Source organism: Ailuropoda melanoleuca, chromosome 9 (genome assembly GCF_002007445.2).
Source record: "Ailuropoda melanoleuca isolate Jingjing chromosome 9, ASM200744v2, whole genome shotgun sequence".
Taxonomy (NCBI): Eukaryota; Metazoa; Chordata; class Mammalia; order Carnivora; family Ursidae; genus Ailuropoda; species Ailuropoda melanoleuca.
This window is the reverse complement of record NC_048226.1, coordinates 36,177,815-36,197,622: the sequence shown is the minus strand read 5'-3', so window position 1 is coordinate 36,197,622 and position 19,808 is coordinate 36,177,815. Positions and strand designations below refer to the sequence as shown.

The 19,808-nt window shown below is 35.5% G+C and overlaps 1 long non-coding RNA gene across 1 annotated transcript in view; it reads left to right on the top strand.

Moving 5' to 3' along the window:
* Positions 1-19,808, top strand: part of LOC109491008 — a 51,529-nt gene that overhangs the window by 6,958 nt on the left and 24,763 nt on the right. The gene's annotated exons all lie outside the window — the stretch shown is intronic.

The following is a 19,808-nucleotide window of genomic DNA, read 5'->3' as shown; positions in this document are numbered from 1 at the left end:
GCAAGGCATTAATGTTTTTACAAAAGCTCACCTTTGGGGAATCACAGGTGTCCGTGTGATAAAAGCGATTGAATAGCATACATATGAAAGGGGAAAAAATGACAGTAACCTTGATTTTGTAAGTACCAAATGTTGCTAACTAGAGTTAGAACATAATTAATGGGGAGTCGGTTTTCAATATGAGATTTCATAGACCTTTAAATAAATTGCCCAGCAGTCAAATTTAACAACTAAATGCTTTTCAGGGGGAAAAAAAGACAGTTATTTCTACTCTGTTCCATTAAACAAAAATATATTTTGCATTTACTCTGTGTCCAACACTGTGCTAGATAAAGAGAATACAAAAGTAAGTAAGATTCATTTTCTAATTACAAAACAGTTACAGCTACAGGAATTCCTGGATTCAGTATAAGCCACCTTTTAAAACATACTCACATATATAAATAATTTTTCATTAATTTTGGTTAACAAATGACAAACTGAAAATAAAATTATTTATTAATATTTTTGTGAAGGTGGTCCAATCTGATTTATGCATTTCCCCCCCCAAAAATAACACTGGTCCTAAATTATCTGGATTATTTTTTCATAGATAGCCAAATTACTGTTTATATTTGTGCTTCACAAATAATCATGATCTTCTGCTTAATGTGACTACAGCAAGATCACCCTGCACATAGTAGGATATACATAAATATTGTTAAACAAATGAAATAAACGCAATATTGGTATCCTAAAATATTTCTCCTGAGCTCTTGGTAGAGTGATACAAAATGATTTCATTATGTAAATGGAAGGCAAATTAAAATTATCTCAGATAAAAAGTAATTACTGAGAGCCCTGGCTGGTATGAATGAATGGTCTGATTGAATCTGGCCACTTTACTTTTTGTGAAATATAATTTAGCAGATCTGCACATGAATAGAAGAGAAAAATTAAATCAATTTATTAAAAATGGAAAATTCTGGAAGGGTTCACAACTGAAGTGATTTCACTAGTCAAAAACATGTCTTCTGCAATCTGTGAAATGTTTAATATATTGCAGAAGAGTGTCATTTGACTCAGGATTTGACTGGCACTGAGCCATTTTGTCATTCACCCAGTGAATGAGAAAATTAAATTCAGTCCTGAATGTTGGATTATAAACAGTAGTATGAACCCTCCATTCATCACCAACTCTCTATTTACCCAAATTATGATCTTACTGCTTATGCAAATGTGGTTTAGTTGCAGCCTTGATTAATTCAGGTTCCATGCTTTGATCACTGTGTAATATGATAGCATTACGTACTGATTTAAAACCCTCCAGTCACTCATGATAAAGTCCACATTCTTAATATCTTTAAGGTCCTTGTGATGTGCCTTTCTACCACCCAGCCTCAATTCTGGTTCCTCCATGCCTGTCTCCAGAACAACCGTGCTGCTCCTACCACTGGCTCAGCTGCCTCTAACCCTGAGCCTCGGTGTTTTATAGTTCCTTTACACTGAAAGCTCTTTTCCTTGCTGTCCACCTGGATAACTCATTCCTGTTCTTTATGTTTCATTTTATACTTTACTTCCTTGAATAGAAAGTGACCCTGTTCGAAGACTGGAGGATCGATACAGTGTTTACTTTGTTGCATCCATAGCATTAAGCAAGTCCCTAGTCTTTAGATTTTATTCATTCTTTCAGTAATTCATTATTCAACAAATATTTATTAATGGACTATTACATGTCAGACATTGTTCTAGACATGAGGAATGCAATAGACTTTGTAAGACAAAGTCCTTTCCTCATGAGGCTTACACTTTTATAATTAACATGGAACACTGATACATAAAGACAAGATCATTTCAGAAAATGATAAATATTAGGAGGCAAGTCAATCATGGGTCAGGGATAAGGCCTTTTAGAGAAACTTTCATTTGAGCTAGATCCTAAAAAATGAAGAAAGTCCATGTCAAACTCAAGAGAAAGAACATTCTTGTCAGAGGAAATCCAAGTACAGAGTCCTGAAATGGCATGAACTTGGCATATCCATGGGACAGTGAAAAGACCAGTACCTGGAAAATAGTGAAAATTAAGCATCTTGGGTAATAAGAGCTGAACTTAGGTAGCAGCCAAATCCTATGGCATATTGCAGGTCATAGTTTGCAGTTTGGGTTTGATTTTTTTAAAAGATTTTATTTATTTGAGAAAAAGAGTGAGCACAAGCAGAGGGAGATAAGGGCAGAGGGAGAGGGACAAGGAGACTCCCCACCTGGCAGGGAGCCTGATGCAGGGCTCGATTCCAGGACCCCAAGATCATGGCCTGAGCTGAAGGCAGACGCTCAACCAACTGAGCCACCCAGGCACCCTTGGGTTTGATTTTATACCATAAAAGAAATCACTGGTGGATGTAGAACAGAAGGTCATTATCTAATAGGCTTTAGAGAAGTTACACTGCTACTGATGAAATGTAGGAGGAACAAGAATGGAAGCAGAAATGATGGCTTGACCTACGGTTCAGTGATAAATGTCAATTCAGGATATAATTTGGTGAATGGAGTCCTGAAGGCATGTGATAATCTAAATGTAGAAAGAGAGAAACCAGTAAGTACTTACTGAAATTAATTCTCTCATTTTAAGAATAATGCAAAGAGAACAGTTTTAAATTACATCATGATTTCTCAACCTCAGCACTATTGACATTTCAATCTGGGTAATTCTTTTTTGTGGACACTGTCCAGTGCTATGTAAAATGTTTAGCACTGTCCCTGGTCTCAACCCACTAGATGCTAGCAGCAACCCTTGATTTTGACAACATTGTTGCATGTCCCCAGGAGATAAAATCTTTCCTGGTTGAGAACCACTAAATTTAATATATAAAATGAAACTTCATTTATAATAATAGTGCAAATATTAGGCTGTACTTATCATGGGAAGTAATAATATTTTCTATTCTTAAAACTTTCCAGTAAAAGATTATGACCATCTTTTCTGGATGGCTTATTTGCAGCTGTTTTGTGAGGAATCTTTCTAGATGTATCATTGACCAATTAAAATTTATTTCAATATTTAGAACAAGTAATCCTGCAGTAGATGGCCTGATGGTAAATCCTACCTATACCTTTCACTAAGCGGGAATTAGTGATGAGAATAGCAGAACCCTTCTCATGAGTATTTGTTTACATGTAAAACCTGCGAAGCACTTAAAATAGCTCCTGCCATATAATAAGCACTCAGGAAACATAGTGTTGTTATTGTTATAATTATCTATTCAGAAAACTACTGGTAACTTGTGGATGATTCCAAAACGAAAAATATTTTTTTCCTTTCAAAGAACTACAAATGTACTTCCTAAAATTAGTAGTAATATAAGTCATAATTGAATTTATGGTGATATTTCAGGGTACCTGTCAGGATGATACGACTCACAATAGGGGGTTTATCTAAAGGCTATTCTAGGCTTGTTTCAAATGGTTCAAGGACATTTGTGCCTATCCTCATTCCCTCTCCTTTCTCAGCATAGAGACCATTCTAGGGCAGAGGGATTGGGAAAGCAGTGGGTGGCTCTTTCGAAGTCATGGAGAATGTGGATCTCCTTCAGACATTAGAGGTATGAACAAGCTGAAGAGTAATACTGATTAGTCTTAACTCATGATGTACTTAAGAGATCCATTTTTTTTTGTAGCAAATATAGTATATAAACTTGATGCTCACTATATCTAAACTGACATCATGAGTCATGTGGTCTAATATCAGAGGAAAGAACACGCAGATCACTTACAGTAATTGTAAGCAATTACAAAATAACTCAAGTATTCTTTGTATTTTTCACGTGCAGTGAATAGTTTACATAGGCCATGGCAATACTTAAGTTTTCTTGTTTTTCGTTTTCATTTAAATCCCTTATACCTTATGGCTTATATCTACCATCCCCGAAATTTCTTCCCTAGTCCAGTTCTACCCATGTCTTTTCTTCAGTGACCCCCCCTTCTCATTTTAATCTGCAACATAAAATTCAGAAGGGTGAATATGGTAGGTAAAGGGGGGGAAACTGAGCAAAGAAGGTCAGCCTACTCGTTGATGGACAAATGACAAAAATGTATGGGTTGCTAATGCATTGATACATTTTGTGTGGTCTCAGCAGTGTAAGATTTTGCCACACTGTTTTCTTCTTTCCTAAAGGTAGTCTCATGTTTTAGATTTACCTCTTGTTGGTCAAATCAAGGATCAAATGGTACATTTCTCCACTATGACCCCAGTATTTTCTCTTGTCTTATTCTGTTTTCCTGCCTAGACTTTATTGCCCTTCACCAGCCTCAGGCAAATTAGCATACTTCCATTCTTTTCAGGTCACATTTTCAAATCCTCCATGAATTATGGGCTACACAGTGTTAAAAGAGGTTAAATCGCTAATATAAATATGTCTAAATTATATTAATATCTAATGTAACTAAGCTCTCATTTAATTAAAACTATTTCTTCAACTACTCTAAACACCCATCTTGTTGTCTTGTGCATGTGCTCGTTTCCATCTTGCCTTCCGTAGCTAAACCCTCCATCCTATTCTTTCTAACAAAATTTTGCTCATATTTAAACCTCATTTCAAGTGTTTCCAGTGACGCCTATCTACTCTTTTAACTCACAGTAATTCCTCTATTCTAACAAATGAAGCATTCATGATTTATACTATACAAGATGTCACTTGACTAGAAATTATTTTGTACTAATTACTGTTTCTACTTTATAAGCCTCATTTCCTTAATAAGATTGTGAGATCTTTAATCAATGGAGCTTGCTAGAGTAAAACTAAAGAAGATTTATCTTAATCACCACAAATGATAAATGGAATGTCATTTTGATGTCTTTTTTCAGGGAAGATATATTTATTCTTATTCTGTCCCTTAGTGCCTAGCACTTGAGTGGGTACATATAAAGTATCCCATAAATATTTATTGACTTGATATGGCAAATATATAAATATGTAAATTTCATTACATATATTTTTATAAAATAAAAGGAAGAATGATACCCTTCACTAAAGATTGCATTGGCCTGTAATATATGAAATGTGTATGTGAGATCTTAGAAGAGCTTGTGTAACTTTTTAAAAACTTAACCTAATTGATGCTAAAGTTTTTCTCCCCCCTAATCTAGGAAATAAAGTTGTAAACTGCTCAATGTAGAATTTAAGCAGTGGTTTTGAAACTTTAGCATGAATCAGAATTTCCTAGAGAGCTTTTTAAACAAGTTGCTGAGCCCATCCCCAGAGTTTCTGTAGGAAACTGATTCAGTAGGCCCAGGGTGGGACCCAATAATTTGCATTCCTAATAAGTTTTTTTGGTGACCCAGATGCTACTGTTCCTAGAAACATGCTTTAAGAACCAGTGTATAAAGTGTTCTTTTTACTAAAGCAAAAATCAGCTACTTCGGTTCCAGCACCACCATGTTCCAACAACCATGAGGGAGGAAGGCAAAAGGTCCAAGGTGATAATATTCATGATTATTTTATTTAAGACAAAATATTCAAACAAGGGGAGACTGATTTCTCAGAAACATGAGGACAGGTTGTTCTTACTTTAAAGGAAATATTAATGTGACCTGGGGGCCTCAGCTTCAGCCAGCCTACACAGATATCCCCATTTCAAGCCTCAGGGTCCCACATTTTCCCAGTGATAGTCCTCATTTTCTCTTAAAAATTTTGACGAAACTGTGAATCCATCTTATGTTGTAGTTCTGCAACCTTCACACAAAAGTCTGTTAATTTTTCAGAAAAAAAATTTCCCCCATGGCTTCATAGATAAGATTCTTTAAAGGCTGCTATATATAGAAGTTCTTCAGTTCTCTGATCATAGTTTTACCCAAGAATTTTTAGACTTGAGTTTGTAATTGTTTTTTAAAGAAATCCAGTGCAGTCAAAAAAATCCATTGCCATAGCTCCATGTTCAGTAACACCACGTTTCTAGCTTGATAGTGGCCATGATGGGAATATTTTCTCCAAAGAAATTCGTCATGACTACAGACAATTTTTTTTTAAAAGAATCAGTTTTTAAAACGTTTAGCAGCCTGACATTAATCCCATGTCACATTTTTTTAGTCAGCATTACTGTAATAAGATTCAGTGCAGAAACCTCATGGTCCCCAAGATATTTGCTTGAGAAGGCATTTCATTAATATCAACCACATATGATTATTCATATTTCTGCAGCATCCTATGACATTAGCAAGGAACACTGGATTGTAGTCAAGCTCTGAGACATGAGCAAGCCAATTCTCAAATCCCATTTTTGAGGGACATTTCCTGGGGCCACTGCTGATAAAAATTTCTGTATCACTCTGTCTACTCAGAAGACAGAAATTACAGCAGTTATTTTAACAGAAAATTTAATATAGAGAATTGTTAGCTTGGTACACAGAACTGTAAACTAGAGAACAATATGAAAAAATACATTAAGATATAATGGCAATACATCTCCTATTAGGTATATTCTATACTTACAGCTATATATAGGAAGTATATATTATCACAGGGAAAGGTAATTTGGGGAGAAGTTGAAATTATTAAAATTATTAAAATTTAGAAGCTTGGAAAATGAGCCCCAGCAAGCTGAAACTCAGACCTCAGAGAAGGGAGTTGATTCTCTTTGGGTAATTCTAGCTCTTGGAGGAGGGTACCTATATTCTGGACCTGATGACTAATGAGGGGGTCATACTGGGCTGGTGCTTGTGTCTATGTCAGCATGCCCAGGAGACATGTATACAGTCTAAATTAGGAAAAAACAGATAATACAACAGAAGCATTGCAAAAGCATAGAGAAACATGTCTTGGAGTTAATTCGAGGATATTAGACTAAAAAGAATATAAGAGAGGATCAGACCAAAATGATTGATGTGAGTGTACTTACCAGGAATTAATAAGTTGGTGAGTATTAGTGAGTGCATTTGGTTATATGATTATATGACTAAAACCTGGACTCAGACATGGTCTACCTTTAAAAATGTTGAGATGAAAGACTTTGCTAGCACAATGGAGAGGAAGGAATGCAAAGGAGTGGGTAATAGGAATAGTAGAAAAAATAAGGCTGTTTCTCCAGGTGCTTGAAAAACTGAATGCTGTAATCAAAGAACAGTGTGTATGAGTAGAGTTTAATCTTTTTCTTTGCAGATACAATTCTTAGTGAATGATTCTAAAAGCGTCATCAACTCCCAGTGTGGATATCCAAAAAGTGGTCTGCCTCTTTCGTATTCTGAGAGAAATTTTTGGAAATTATTAGTATTAGATAGTTTTAGTAATACTTGTGAAGATGAATAGACCATAGTGAAATTACAACAAAAAACATATGATCTGATGCTACATTTATTGATAAGCCTTGTTTATGGCTTTTGAAGTCTTTCTTTGATGCAAAATATATTGAAATGAATTTTTTAGTCACATTTTAATGTTTTATCAATAACCAATATGGTGAAACTTTGGACTGAAAAATGGTATCTGAATAAACCTTTCATATTGTCCATGTAAGACTATTTGCCTTATATATCTTAATCATATAGGATATATATCTGCCCTGGTAATGAAAATGGGCTCTAAACTTTAGGGTCTATTTAAGTCTTTTGAAATACTTACCGTATCTGATGATGTGATTACCCTAAACTGACATTCAAAGATGTGTCTTTGTATTAATCCATTAAATATTAATAAACATTACAATTATCCCAATTTGCACATAATCAAAAGTGAAGAAAAGAAAAACACCATACATTTAAAAAAAAAAAGTACTTGAACAGAAACTGAGTAAACAAACTGAGAATTAAAATTGAGGGAATAATTTTTCAGATTAAATCAAGCCAATTATTATAAAATAATTTCAGAAGGTGGATTTTGGGGGCACCTGGGTGGCTCAGTCATTAAGCGTCTACCTTCAGCTCAGGGCATGATCCTAGAGTCCTGGGATCGAGCCCCACATCAGGCTCCTCCGCTGGGAGCCTGCTTCTTCCTCTCCCTCTCCTTCTGCTTGTGTTCCCTCTCTCGCTGGCTCTCTCTCTCTGTCAAATAAATAAATAAAATCTTAAAAAAAAAAAAAAAGAAGAAGGTGAATTTTGACGTCACATAGATCTAGGTCCAAATTCTGGCTCTTAATGTTTGCCTATTATGGGACTTAGGTGTTTACTTAAATCCTCAATTTTCTCTGTTTTTCTCTTTCAGCGTACCACGTGCCTCCGTATTCTTTACCTAGAATGTCTCTCTGTCCCTCATCAACACTTCACCTGGTATCTTGTAGCTCACAGTTTTAATATCACTTCTTCAGGAAAGTCTTCCCTTATCGTTTGATTTATCCTTTATGGTTTTGACCGCAATGGAAATTGACAGATGATTATTGTTTAATGCCTCTCCCCTTCATTAGTCTGTTTATGAGAGCAGAAGTCATTTTTGTATTGTTAATGGCATCCCTTCAGTAGATGTTCAATATATACTGTAGGATGGATGAGTGGGTATCATATAAAACATCTGACACAAGTAGGTAAGCAATAAATGACAGTTAATACTATATTCATCATTTATATTTTATATAATTGCTATAATTTACTGTGTAGTCTTTAATAAAAATCTGCTATGGCATTATTTTATGCAGTGACCTTTTTTTGTCCTAGAGATTAGACACTATAGCATAAAAATCAAAGGGCAAATTTTATCACTTCATCAAATGACTATGTTGGCTTTTATTTACCTGCAGAGTTTTATAGATGTAAGACTTTTTAGAGTAGAGAGTTACCCTTTCATTCCTCCTAGAAAAAATGCTGATACTCTCTTTAATTTTTACTCAGAGTTAAATACTTTTTTACATGATTCACTTTTGACTGTGGACAAGAGCATTAAAACAAGCTAAAACATTTAGTTTGGTAGGCATCCTTACTGTTTATAGGCTAGCAAACTTAACACAGAGTTAGAGGACATAATCCAAAGCAGCCAGGCAGCCAGCATCATCTTTCTTCCAAACTGGACCTTTTCTCCTGGCTCTCTGGTCCCGGGTAGGCCATTATTAATTTGTGCCTATGGAAACTCACCTGGCATCCAGCTAGCCAGGTTAGTATTTCCAAGAGGAGAGGTAACTATTCTTACAAGAGTAACCCTCTCAGAATCCTTACTCCTGTTCCACAAAGGACTCATACAAAGGAAGTTCCACTGAAATATTCAGTTCCCTCCCTGGCAATCCCAGGATCATACCCCTAATAAGGATTGAGGAGTAAATGGTGAGAGCCTGTTAAAAAGTATTAGAATCCTGACTTAAATAACATTACCAAAGAGAAAGGAAGCACAGGTCATATTCTAAATGTTAATTTTTTTCTTCACAAAAATCATAGAAACTGATTGTAGAAAATTTGGAAAATATAGATAAGCATAATGACACTATCTACAGATAATCATTTGAGAAGTATGTGCACACGCCACACGTGTGTGTGTGTAAATTTATGATCTAGATAGATAGATAATCTTCATTCTTTTCTACCTCATGTATAAAATAAAATATGACTATAGCATAATACTTTATGAACATCCTTTATGGTATATATTCTACAATATAATTTTATTGATTACATAATGTTTTATTTTATAGAAATAAAATAACCCTAATGTTGGAAAATTTAAATATTAACCTTATTGTTGGACATTGTATAGTTTTATTTATTTTTTATACATATGAAGCTCTAGTATTCTTTTATATATATTTGCATACATGACTGATGATTTTATCAGGATATATTTCTGAAAGTGTAACTACTTGGTAAAGTATATGCAAATCTTCAAGGATGTTGACATGTATTGTCAAACAAACCATCATTTAAACTTTTTATACCAATTTAAACTCATGCACGTATGTGTGTATGAAGGGATCTGTTTCCTGGTGCCCTCCCAAACACCAATTACTTAATTAAACATAAATGTGTTGAGCTTTGTTGGTGCCAGAAAAGAATCTGATGGTTCATGGCTTTGTTCTTTGGAAAAGTAGTCTATTTGGGTAACATTGCCCCATCTGCTCTTAGGCTGAGTTAATTTTCTGGAGCAACTGGGAGAGCTCTCCAAGGACACTCCATTCATGTCTTTTCCTCTCTCCTAATTTGCCTGTGGATATGGATTTGCAGAATTTCTTTACTGGATAGCCTAATGCATATTAAATACTTACATTGCTTTGTACATACTTAATTCAGTGTTTACAGTTACCTTATAATATAGCTACTGTCATCCCCAACTTCTAAATGGAAAAACTGAGGCACAGAAAAGTTAAATAAATTATAACTTGTATGTTCTGCAACTAGTAAGTAATGAAGCTGAAATTTGAACAAAGCTGGTGCAACCCAGAACATCCACTCTTCACTATTATGTAATATGGCTACAGAAGAGAGTACTGATGAATGGAAATTTACGTGTGTGTATTTGTGTAAATAGAAAATATATTTATTTATTTGACTAGTCAAAGACATATGCCATGCCCTTACTATGCTGACCAAAAACGCCAAAACAATAGAATTGCCAATTGGACTGAGATTAGAGAATGTTCAGCGAGGATTTAATAAATGAAATGAGGTGAGCTTGAACTCAATCTTGAACAATGAGTGTGCTTACCAGGTAGATATGATGTGATGCAGAGATTGACAAAGGCCTGCCAAGTGAAGGAGCAGTTGGGCAAAAGCAGCATGCTGTACCCACCATAAGAGCATATGGCAGGATATTGACTTGTGAGGAGTAGTTCTCTAGCAGTTTGCAATGCTTTTCTTCAGACACTTTCTGCTTCCTATGCCAAGATTTTAAAGTCTGGGGTAGAGGTTTCCTTCAACATGTGTTACTTTATCAAAGACAGTCTCTTCAGGAAATGGTGGTGGGAAAATTAGACAGCCACATGCAGAAGAATGAGACTGGACCATTCTCATACACCGTACACAAAGATAAACTCAAAATGAATGAAAGACCTAAACGTGAGTCAGGAATCCAACAAAATCCTAGAGGAGAACACAGGCAGTAACTTCTTTGACCTCAGCCACAGCAGATTCTTTCAAGACACGTCTCTAAAGGCAAGGGAGACAAAACCAAAAATGAACTATTGGGACTTCATCAAAATAAAAAGCTTTCGCACAACAAACGAAACAGTCAACAAAGCTAAAAGGCAACCTATGGAATGGGAGAAGATATTTGCAAATGACATAATAGATAAAGGGCTAGTATCCAAGATCTATAAAGAACTTCTCAAACTCAACACCCCCCAAAAAAGTAATAATCCAGTCAAGAAGTGGGCAGAAGACATGAGCAGACACTTCTCTAAAGAAGACATACAAATGGCTAACAGACACATGAAAAAATGCTCCATATCACTTGCTGTCAGGGAAATACAATGAGATACCACCTTATACCAGTTAGAATGGCTAAAATTAACAAGACAGGAAACAACAAATGTTGGCAAGGATGTGGAGAAAGGGGAACCTTCTTACTCTGTTGGTGGGAAGGCAGACTGGTACAGCCACTCTGCAAAACAGTATGGAGGTTCCTCAAGAAGTTAAAAATACATCTACCCTATGACCCAGCAATTGCCCTACTGGGTATTTACCCCAAAGATACAGATGTAGTAAAAAAAAAAAAAAGGGGGCACCTGCATCCCAGTGTTCATAGCAGCAATGTCCACAATAGCCAAACTATGGAAGGAGCCCAAGAGTGCTTCAACAAATGAATGGATAAAGAAGATATGGTTCATATATACAATGGAATATTCTCAGCCATCAGAAAGGATGAATACCTACCATTTACATTGACATGGATGGACCTGGAGGGTATTATGCTAAGTGAAATAAGTCAATCAGAGAAAGTTATCATATAGTTTCATATATGTGGCATATAAGAAATAGCTTGGCAGATCATAGGGGAAGGGAGGGAATACTGAATGGGAAGAAATTGGAGAGAGAGAGAGACAAACCATGAGAGACTCTTGACTCCAGGAAACAAACTGAGGGTTATGGAAAGGAAGGTGGGTGGATGGACGGGCACATGATGTGATAAGCACTGGGTGTTGTATGCAACTGAAGAATCATTGAACACTACACCAAAAACTAATGATGTACTATGTGTTGGCTAATTGAATTTAAATAAATAAACAAAATAAAAATTTAAAAAGGAAAAAAAATTTCCCAGGGAGAGGTAGACTACTCTAGTGTTTGTTAGAGTCTGTTAAATGAATGAATGAATGAATGAATGAATGGTTGCATTAAAGTATGGGGACTGCCAGGTTAAATAAGAAAAAAGAAAAATGGGGAATTAAGTCTGTCCTTGATTTGGTTTGGAAACAGCTACAGGGGCATTTCGACTTTCTTTAAATGTTCTTATGGTTCTTTATTATAAACATTTCTTCTAAATGTGCTGACATTTTTATTTAGTCATTTAGAATGCTCATTAGAGACAAGATCATGAATTAATATAAATGTATTACAAAGTACACTCCTGCAGTTAAATGCAACTTGTATGTAATTCAGAATAAAAATATTAGTAACGCTTATTTTTCTGTGGCACCTATATTCTTTTACATGCCTGGAGCTCAGGCTGAACTGACTGGTGCTGAATTTATTGAGACATAAAACTTATAGTAACCACTATTGAATTTGAATTTGTGAATTCTGAGATGTGGATGGTGGGGAAACATTCCTAATTTCATGTATATAAGCCTACTGACAGATCCAAATATAACAAAATAGAAACAATTGACATCCTGCGTTTGTTCTAACTCCAGCTTGTGTCTGAAAAGCACAGTTGCTATAGTAATTGATTTTATCATACTCAAAAATAACGAAGACTTTTCAAAAATATTCTAATTACCTGAAAAGAAGTGAATTACTTTCTACTATCTTATTAGCAATCAATGGTAATAAAGACTGTGAAAGTTCCTTAGAGAATGCTTAATTATCTTTTTGAGATCCTCTGAGAACAATTGATAGAGGTTTATAAAAAAGGAAAGTTAATTAACTTGTGCTAAGGACTATACATATCCAATGAAATATAAATAAAATATTGTTAACATAGTTGTTTGATATATGATAATTTATGCAAGATGAAGAAATAAGCAATAAAAACATTTTATTTTTTTATCTTTTTAATTCTTTTTAAAGATTTTATTTATTTGAGAGAGAGAGAGAACGAGCAGGGGGGAGGGGCGGAGGGAGAAGGAGAAGCAGACTCCCTGCCGAGCAGGGAGCCTGATGTGGGACTCGATCCCAGGACCCTGGGATCATGACCTGAGCTGGAGGTAGACACCTAACTGTCTGAGCCACCCAGGTGCCCATATCTTTTTCATTTTAGTTCCAGTAGAGTTAACATACAGTGTTATATTAGTTTCAGGTGTACAATATAGTGATTCAACACTTCCATACGTTATCCAGTGTTTATCATGACAAGTGCCCTCCTTAATCACCTCACCTATTTCATCCATCCCCCCACCCACATCCCTTCTGGTTACCATCAGTTCCTTCTCTATAGTTAAGAGTCTGTTTCTTGGGGCACCTGGGTGGCACAGCGGTTAAGCGTCTGCCTTCAGCTCAGGGCGTGATCCCGGCGTTATTGGATCGAGCCCCACATCAGGCTCCTCTGCTATGAGCCTGCTTCTTCCTCTCCCACTCCCCCTGCTTGTGTTCCCTCTCTAGCTGGCTGTCTCTATCTCTGTCAAATAAATAAATAAATAAAAATCTTTTTAAAAAAAAAGTCTGTTTCTTGGTTTGTTTCTGTCTCTTTTTCCTTTGCTCATTTTTTTTGTTTGTTTTTTGTTATGAGTGAAATCGTGGTATTTGTCTACCTCTAACTGACTTATTTTGCTTAGCATTATACTGTCTAGTTCCATCCATGTCATTGCAAATGGCAAGATTTCATTATTCTTTATGGCTGAGTAATATTCCATTGTATATATAAATACATACCACATCTTTTCTGTTCATCTCTAGATGGATACTTGGGCTGTTTCCATAATTTCGCTATTGCAAATGATGCTGCTATAAGTATAGGGTTGCATATATTGCTTTGGTTTTTTAAATTTATTTTTAAAGATTATTTTTTTACTTGAGGGGGGACAAGGACAGAGGAGGAGAGAGAGAATCTCCAGTAGACTCCCTGCTAAGCAGGGAGCCTAACGCAGGGTTCCATCTCATGAACACAAGATCATGACCTGAGCCGAAATCAAGACTTGAACACTTAACTGACTTAGCCACCCAGGTGCCCCAGGGTGCATATATCTCTTTGAATTAGTGTTTTTGTAATTTTTTTTAGTGTTTTGGTATTCTTAGGTAAATACCAAGTAATGTGATTGCTGGATTTCAGGGTAGTTCTATTTTTAATTTTTAGAGAAACCTCTACTGTTTTCCAAAGTAGCTGTACCAGTTTGCATTCCCACCAACAGTGCAAGAGGGTTCCTTTTTCGCCACATCCTCACCAACACTTGTTGTTTTCTACGTTTTTGATCTTAGCCATTCTAACAGGTGTAAGGTGCTATTTCACTGTGGTTTTGATTTGTATTTCCCTGATGAGGAGTGATGTTGAGCATCTTTTCATGTGTCTGTTGGTCATCTGGACATCTTTGGAAAAATATTTGTACATGTCTTCTGTCCATTTTTAATTGGATTATTTGTTTTTGGGGTGTTGAGTTGTAGAAGTTCTTTATATATTTTGAATACTAACCCTTTATCAGATATGTCATTTGCAAATATCTTCTCCCATTCAGTAGGTTGCCTTCTAGTTTTGCTGATTATTTCTTTCTCTGTACAGAAGGTTCTTTTGTTTTTTGGGTTTTTTTTTTTTAATGTAGTCCTAATAGTTTATTTTTACTTTTGTTTCTCTTGTTTTGGGAGACCTCTCTAGGAAAACGTTGCTATGGCTGATGTCAGAAACATTACTGCCTGTTCTCTCTCCAAGGTTTTTTGGGTTGTTGTTTTGTTTTTGTTTTTGTTTTTGTTTTTGTTTTTGTTTTTGTTTTGAGAGAGAGAGAGAGAGAAAGCATGTGGGAGCTGGGGGCGGCAGGGGGGAGAGAATCTTAAGCAGGCTCCACACCCAGCACAGAGCCTGATGCAGTCCTTGATCTCACAACCCTGAGATCATGACCTAAGTCAAACTCAAGTTGGATGCTTAACCGCTGAGCTGCCCAGGCTCCCCTCTATAAGGATTTTTATGGTTTCAGGTCTCACATTTAGGTCTTTAATCCATTTCGAGTTTATTTTTGTGTATGGTGTAAGAAAGGGGTCCAGTTTCATTCTTTTTTATGTAGCTGACCAGGGTTCCCTATACCATTTTTTGAAGAGACTGTCTTTTTTCTTATTGGATATTCTTTCTTGCTTTGTCAAAGATTAATTGACCATATAATTGTAGATTTATTTCTGGGTTTTCTATTCTGTTCCATTGATCTGTGCCTGGTTTATTTTTTTGTTTGTTTTTTTGTTCTTGTTTGGTTTTTTATTTGGGGGGGAGGGTTGGTTGTTTTGTTTTGTTTTTTTCCAGTACCATACTGTTTTGATTACTACAGCTCTGTAATGTAACTTGAAGGCTGGAATTGTGACACCTCCAACTTTGCTTTGCTTTTTCAAAATTGCTTTGCTATTTGAGGGCTTTCATAGTTCCACATAAATTTTAGGATTATTCTAGTTCTGTGAAAAATGCTGTTGGTATTTTGATAGGGATTGCATTAAATCTGTAGATTGCTTTGGGTAGTATTTATTCTTCTAATCCATGAGCACAGAATATCTTTGTTTCTTTCTGTCATCTTCAATTTCTTTTGTCAATGTTTTATAGTTTTCAGATGGTATATAGTTCTTTTACCTCTGGTTAGGTTTATCCCTAGGTATCTTATTATTTTTGGTGCAATTGTAAATGGGATTGTTTTCCTAATTTCCTTTCTGCTGCTTCATTACTAGTGTATAGAGATGCAATGGATTTCTGCACATTGATTTTGTAACCTGTGACTTATTGAATTCATTTATCAGTTCTAGTAGTTTTTGGTGGAGTCTTTTGGGTTTTCTGTATATAGTATCATGTCATCTTCAAATAGTGAAAGTTTTACTTCTTCCTTACCAATTTGGATGCCTTTGTATCTTTTCATTGTCTGATTGCTGTGGTTAGGACTTCCAGTACTATATTGAATAAAGTGGTGAGAGTGGATATCCTTGGCTTGTTCTGACCTTAGGGGGAAAGCTCTCCATTTTTTCCTTTTGAGTATGATGTTCACTGTGGGTTTTTCATATATGGCCTGTATTATGTTGAGGTATATTCCCTCTAAACCTATTTTGTTGAGGGCTTTTATCATGAATGGATGTTGTACTTTGTCAAATGCTTTACTACATCTATTGAAATGATCATATTGTTTTTATTATTATTTTTATTGTTTTTATTCTTTCTCTTATTGATGTGATGTGTCACTTTGATTGATTTGCGAATATTGAACTACCCTTATATCCTGGTAATAAATACCACTTGATCGTGGTGAATGTTTTTTTTAATGTATTGTTGTATTTGGTTTGCTAGTATTTTGTTGAGGATTTTCTCATCTGTGTTCATCGGAGATACTGGACTGTAGTTCTCTTTTTTGTAGTGTTTTATCTGTTTTTGGTATCAGGGTGATACTGGCCTCATACAATGAATTTGAAAGTTTTCTTTCTTCTTCTTCTGTTTTTTTTGGAATCGTTTGAGGAGAGTAGCTGTTAACTTGTGTTTAAATGATTAGTAGGATTCACCTGCGAAGGCTTTCTGGTTGTGGACTTTTGTTTATTGGGAATTTTGTTATTACTGATTCAGTCTCCTGGCTGGTAATTGATCTGTTCAAACTTTATATTTCTTTTTGGTTCACTTTTGGTAAGTTACATGTTTCTAGAAACTTGTCCTTTTCATCTAGTTGTCCAATTTGTTGGTATATAGTTTTTCATAGTATTCTCTTATCATTGTTTGTATTTCTGTGGTACTGGTGGTTACTTCTCCTCTTTCATTTGTGATTTTATTTACTTAAAAGTTCGTTCTCTTTCTACCTTTTTTTTTTTTTATGAGTCTGGCTAGAGGCTTATTAATTTTGTTGATCTTTTGAAAGAATCAGCTCTTGGTTTCATTGATCTGTTCTATTGTTTTTTTTAAGGTTCTGTGTCATTTATTGTGCTTTAATCTCCATTATTTCCTTCCTTCTGCTGTTTTTGGGTTTTGTTTGTTTTTCACTGTCTAGCTCCTTTAGTTGGAAGATTATGTTGTTTATTTGAAATTTTTCTTGCTCCTTGAGTAAGCCTATATTGCTTATTATTAACTTCCCCTTGAAACCACTTTTGCTACTTTCGCCTTAAATTATTTTTCCTAGAAACGCCCATATCATCAAAGTAATCCATGGGAATGCATACCACAGGTCTCTGACCTTTCAAAGATTCTGAGGGAAAACAGAATCATTATTAATGTTTTTTGCCAATCTGAAACCATCACAAAATCTAGAAGGATAACAGTCCCTCTGGACATATTATTGAATTTCCCACTCTGTCTTCCCTTCCTAGTAGAGGAATAACTCAACCTAGCCCTCTTCAATCATTTTGAGGTCCTTAAAGAAGAAATTTGGGGAGTATTTTTTTAATTCTCATTGCTAGAGAATTATTTTAGTGAACTACTGTGTAAGAAAGAAAGGGTCTTTGTGACACTGATGTAAATCAAGGGAATATGCTTCAGTTACCTGAGAAAGACATGGTACATTAGCATGCTTTTCTATGCCTTATAATATTATACTTTATACTTTGTCATGTTGTCTCTGATCTTTTCATGGGGAATAGCCTAAGTGAAGGGTATTACACTTTAAAAATTACCATTTGTCCTAGACCGTGTGATTTGAATATGGATTTTATGTCACCAAAGAGTAGATTATGTCTCAACATGAGCATGCAGCAAGGAATCCAAGAAATATGAGTATTTGTGTCCCTTAATATTGCTATCTAGAAAACTACAATGCATTTAAGACTTGCTCAACACTTAGCTCCACATCGTCTTTATATTTTTGATCAAGGCTCAGCACTAACCGCTACTCTGTGCCCTAAGTCTTGTCTGATCACTTGGTACATTTTGAACTAGGAAATTAAATCTCCCTCACTCAGAGACAGGCAAGAGACCACTCACAACTCTTATAGCAGAATGGCACAACCCCAAGTGGAATAACAATTTATAATTTCATGGAACCTCTTTATATTTGCAAGAGTTTAACATCTAGCCAGAAGGCAAAATGACTCAGGAGACGGCTTTTCTGATTGTAACAAGGACAATAAGCCAGAAAAGCTACAATATTACAGTAAACCATGTTGGAGTAACCCGTATCAAATTTTGCCCTCTGGCAAAAACAACTAGAAAAACAATTGGGCACAACCTATGAAACGGGTGATTTTTACACATTGGACAACAGCTGCTATAGGCTTGTGATCCCTGAGAAAATTAAAATAAACAAAGAAGCTTACAAGTCATCCTTTTTCATGGAGGTACTTTAAGAATCAGAATATAAGAGCAGACCTTGCAGAGCTTGCTGAATTTAGAAGATAGAAGTTGCATTTTGATGAGGCTATAGTAGCCAAAAGTTTAAAGACAGAGCATCAAAGAGAAGAGATCTGTGCAGAAAAAAAGTACCAGAAATCTGTAGAGAGTGCCACTTGAGTTTGTTGCTGAACATTAATTTGTTCATGTATAGGATAAATACCCTGAAGTCAGGCAAAGATATACTCTTAGTTATAAGATAAACAATTCTCAGAGATCACCCAGTGCTATAAGATGTTCAGGTTACAACCTGCCATAGTGAAGATGCCTAACTTGAACAATCAGGCTATTGAGGAGAGAAATCTGGAGAATCACCTCTCAGCAATAAGGCTGATTTATACCTATAGTAAACTTAGTGTGGACCCACCCTAAAAAGTTTTAAAAATAAGCCTCCAAAGGATCAAGCTGCTCCACAAATAACACCTGTCAAGACAAACTTCAACACTTTTTAAAGGAAGACAAAACACTCCAGACAAAAATGCAACAAACAAAATGGCTGGCACCCAATTAAAATTTACTAGAATATGAAAAACGAGGACAGTCTTAGCCACAACCAGAAGAAAAATTAGACTATAGAAAGAACCAAATATGACAGACATGATGGAATCAATAGAGAAGGACTCTAATGCAGCAATTACAAACATAATTAAGAATTTAAAGAAAATGTAGGGGCACCTCGGTAGCTCAGTTGGTTGAGGTTCTGACTCTTGGTTTTGACTCAGGTCATGATCTCCTGGGTCATGGCTATCAAGCCCCATATTGGGCTCTGTGCTCAGTGGAGAGTCAGCCTGAAGATTCTCTCCCTGTGTCCCTCCCCCCACTCATGCACAGGCACACACATGTTCTCTCTCTCTCTCTAAAATAAATTAATAAATACATAAAAACTTTAAAGAAAATGTAAACCTAAAGTCAAGGGAGAGAGAATTCATAAAAATGAGCCAAATGTTATTTCTGGACAAGAAAAATACAGTGTAGGAGGTGAAAAATCCTTTAGAGGTTTAACATGTTATCAGATATTTATAAAAACTTTTTTCAATAAACTTTAAGACATAGCAAAAATTAGATGGTAAGCACAGAGAGAAAAACAAGTATAAAAATTAAGTGCACCTCTACAACTTGTGGGAAAATGTAAAGCAGTCTAACATGTTTAATTTGAGTCCCCAAAATGGAGAAAAGCCAAAAAATATTTGAAGGAATAATATCGCTATACCTCTTATTAGAGCCAGGAATTTTATTTTGTTGATTCTTTGGGATTTTATACATGAAGAGTCATGTCATCAGTGGGCAAAAACAGTT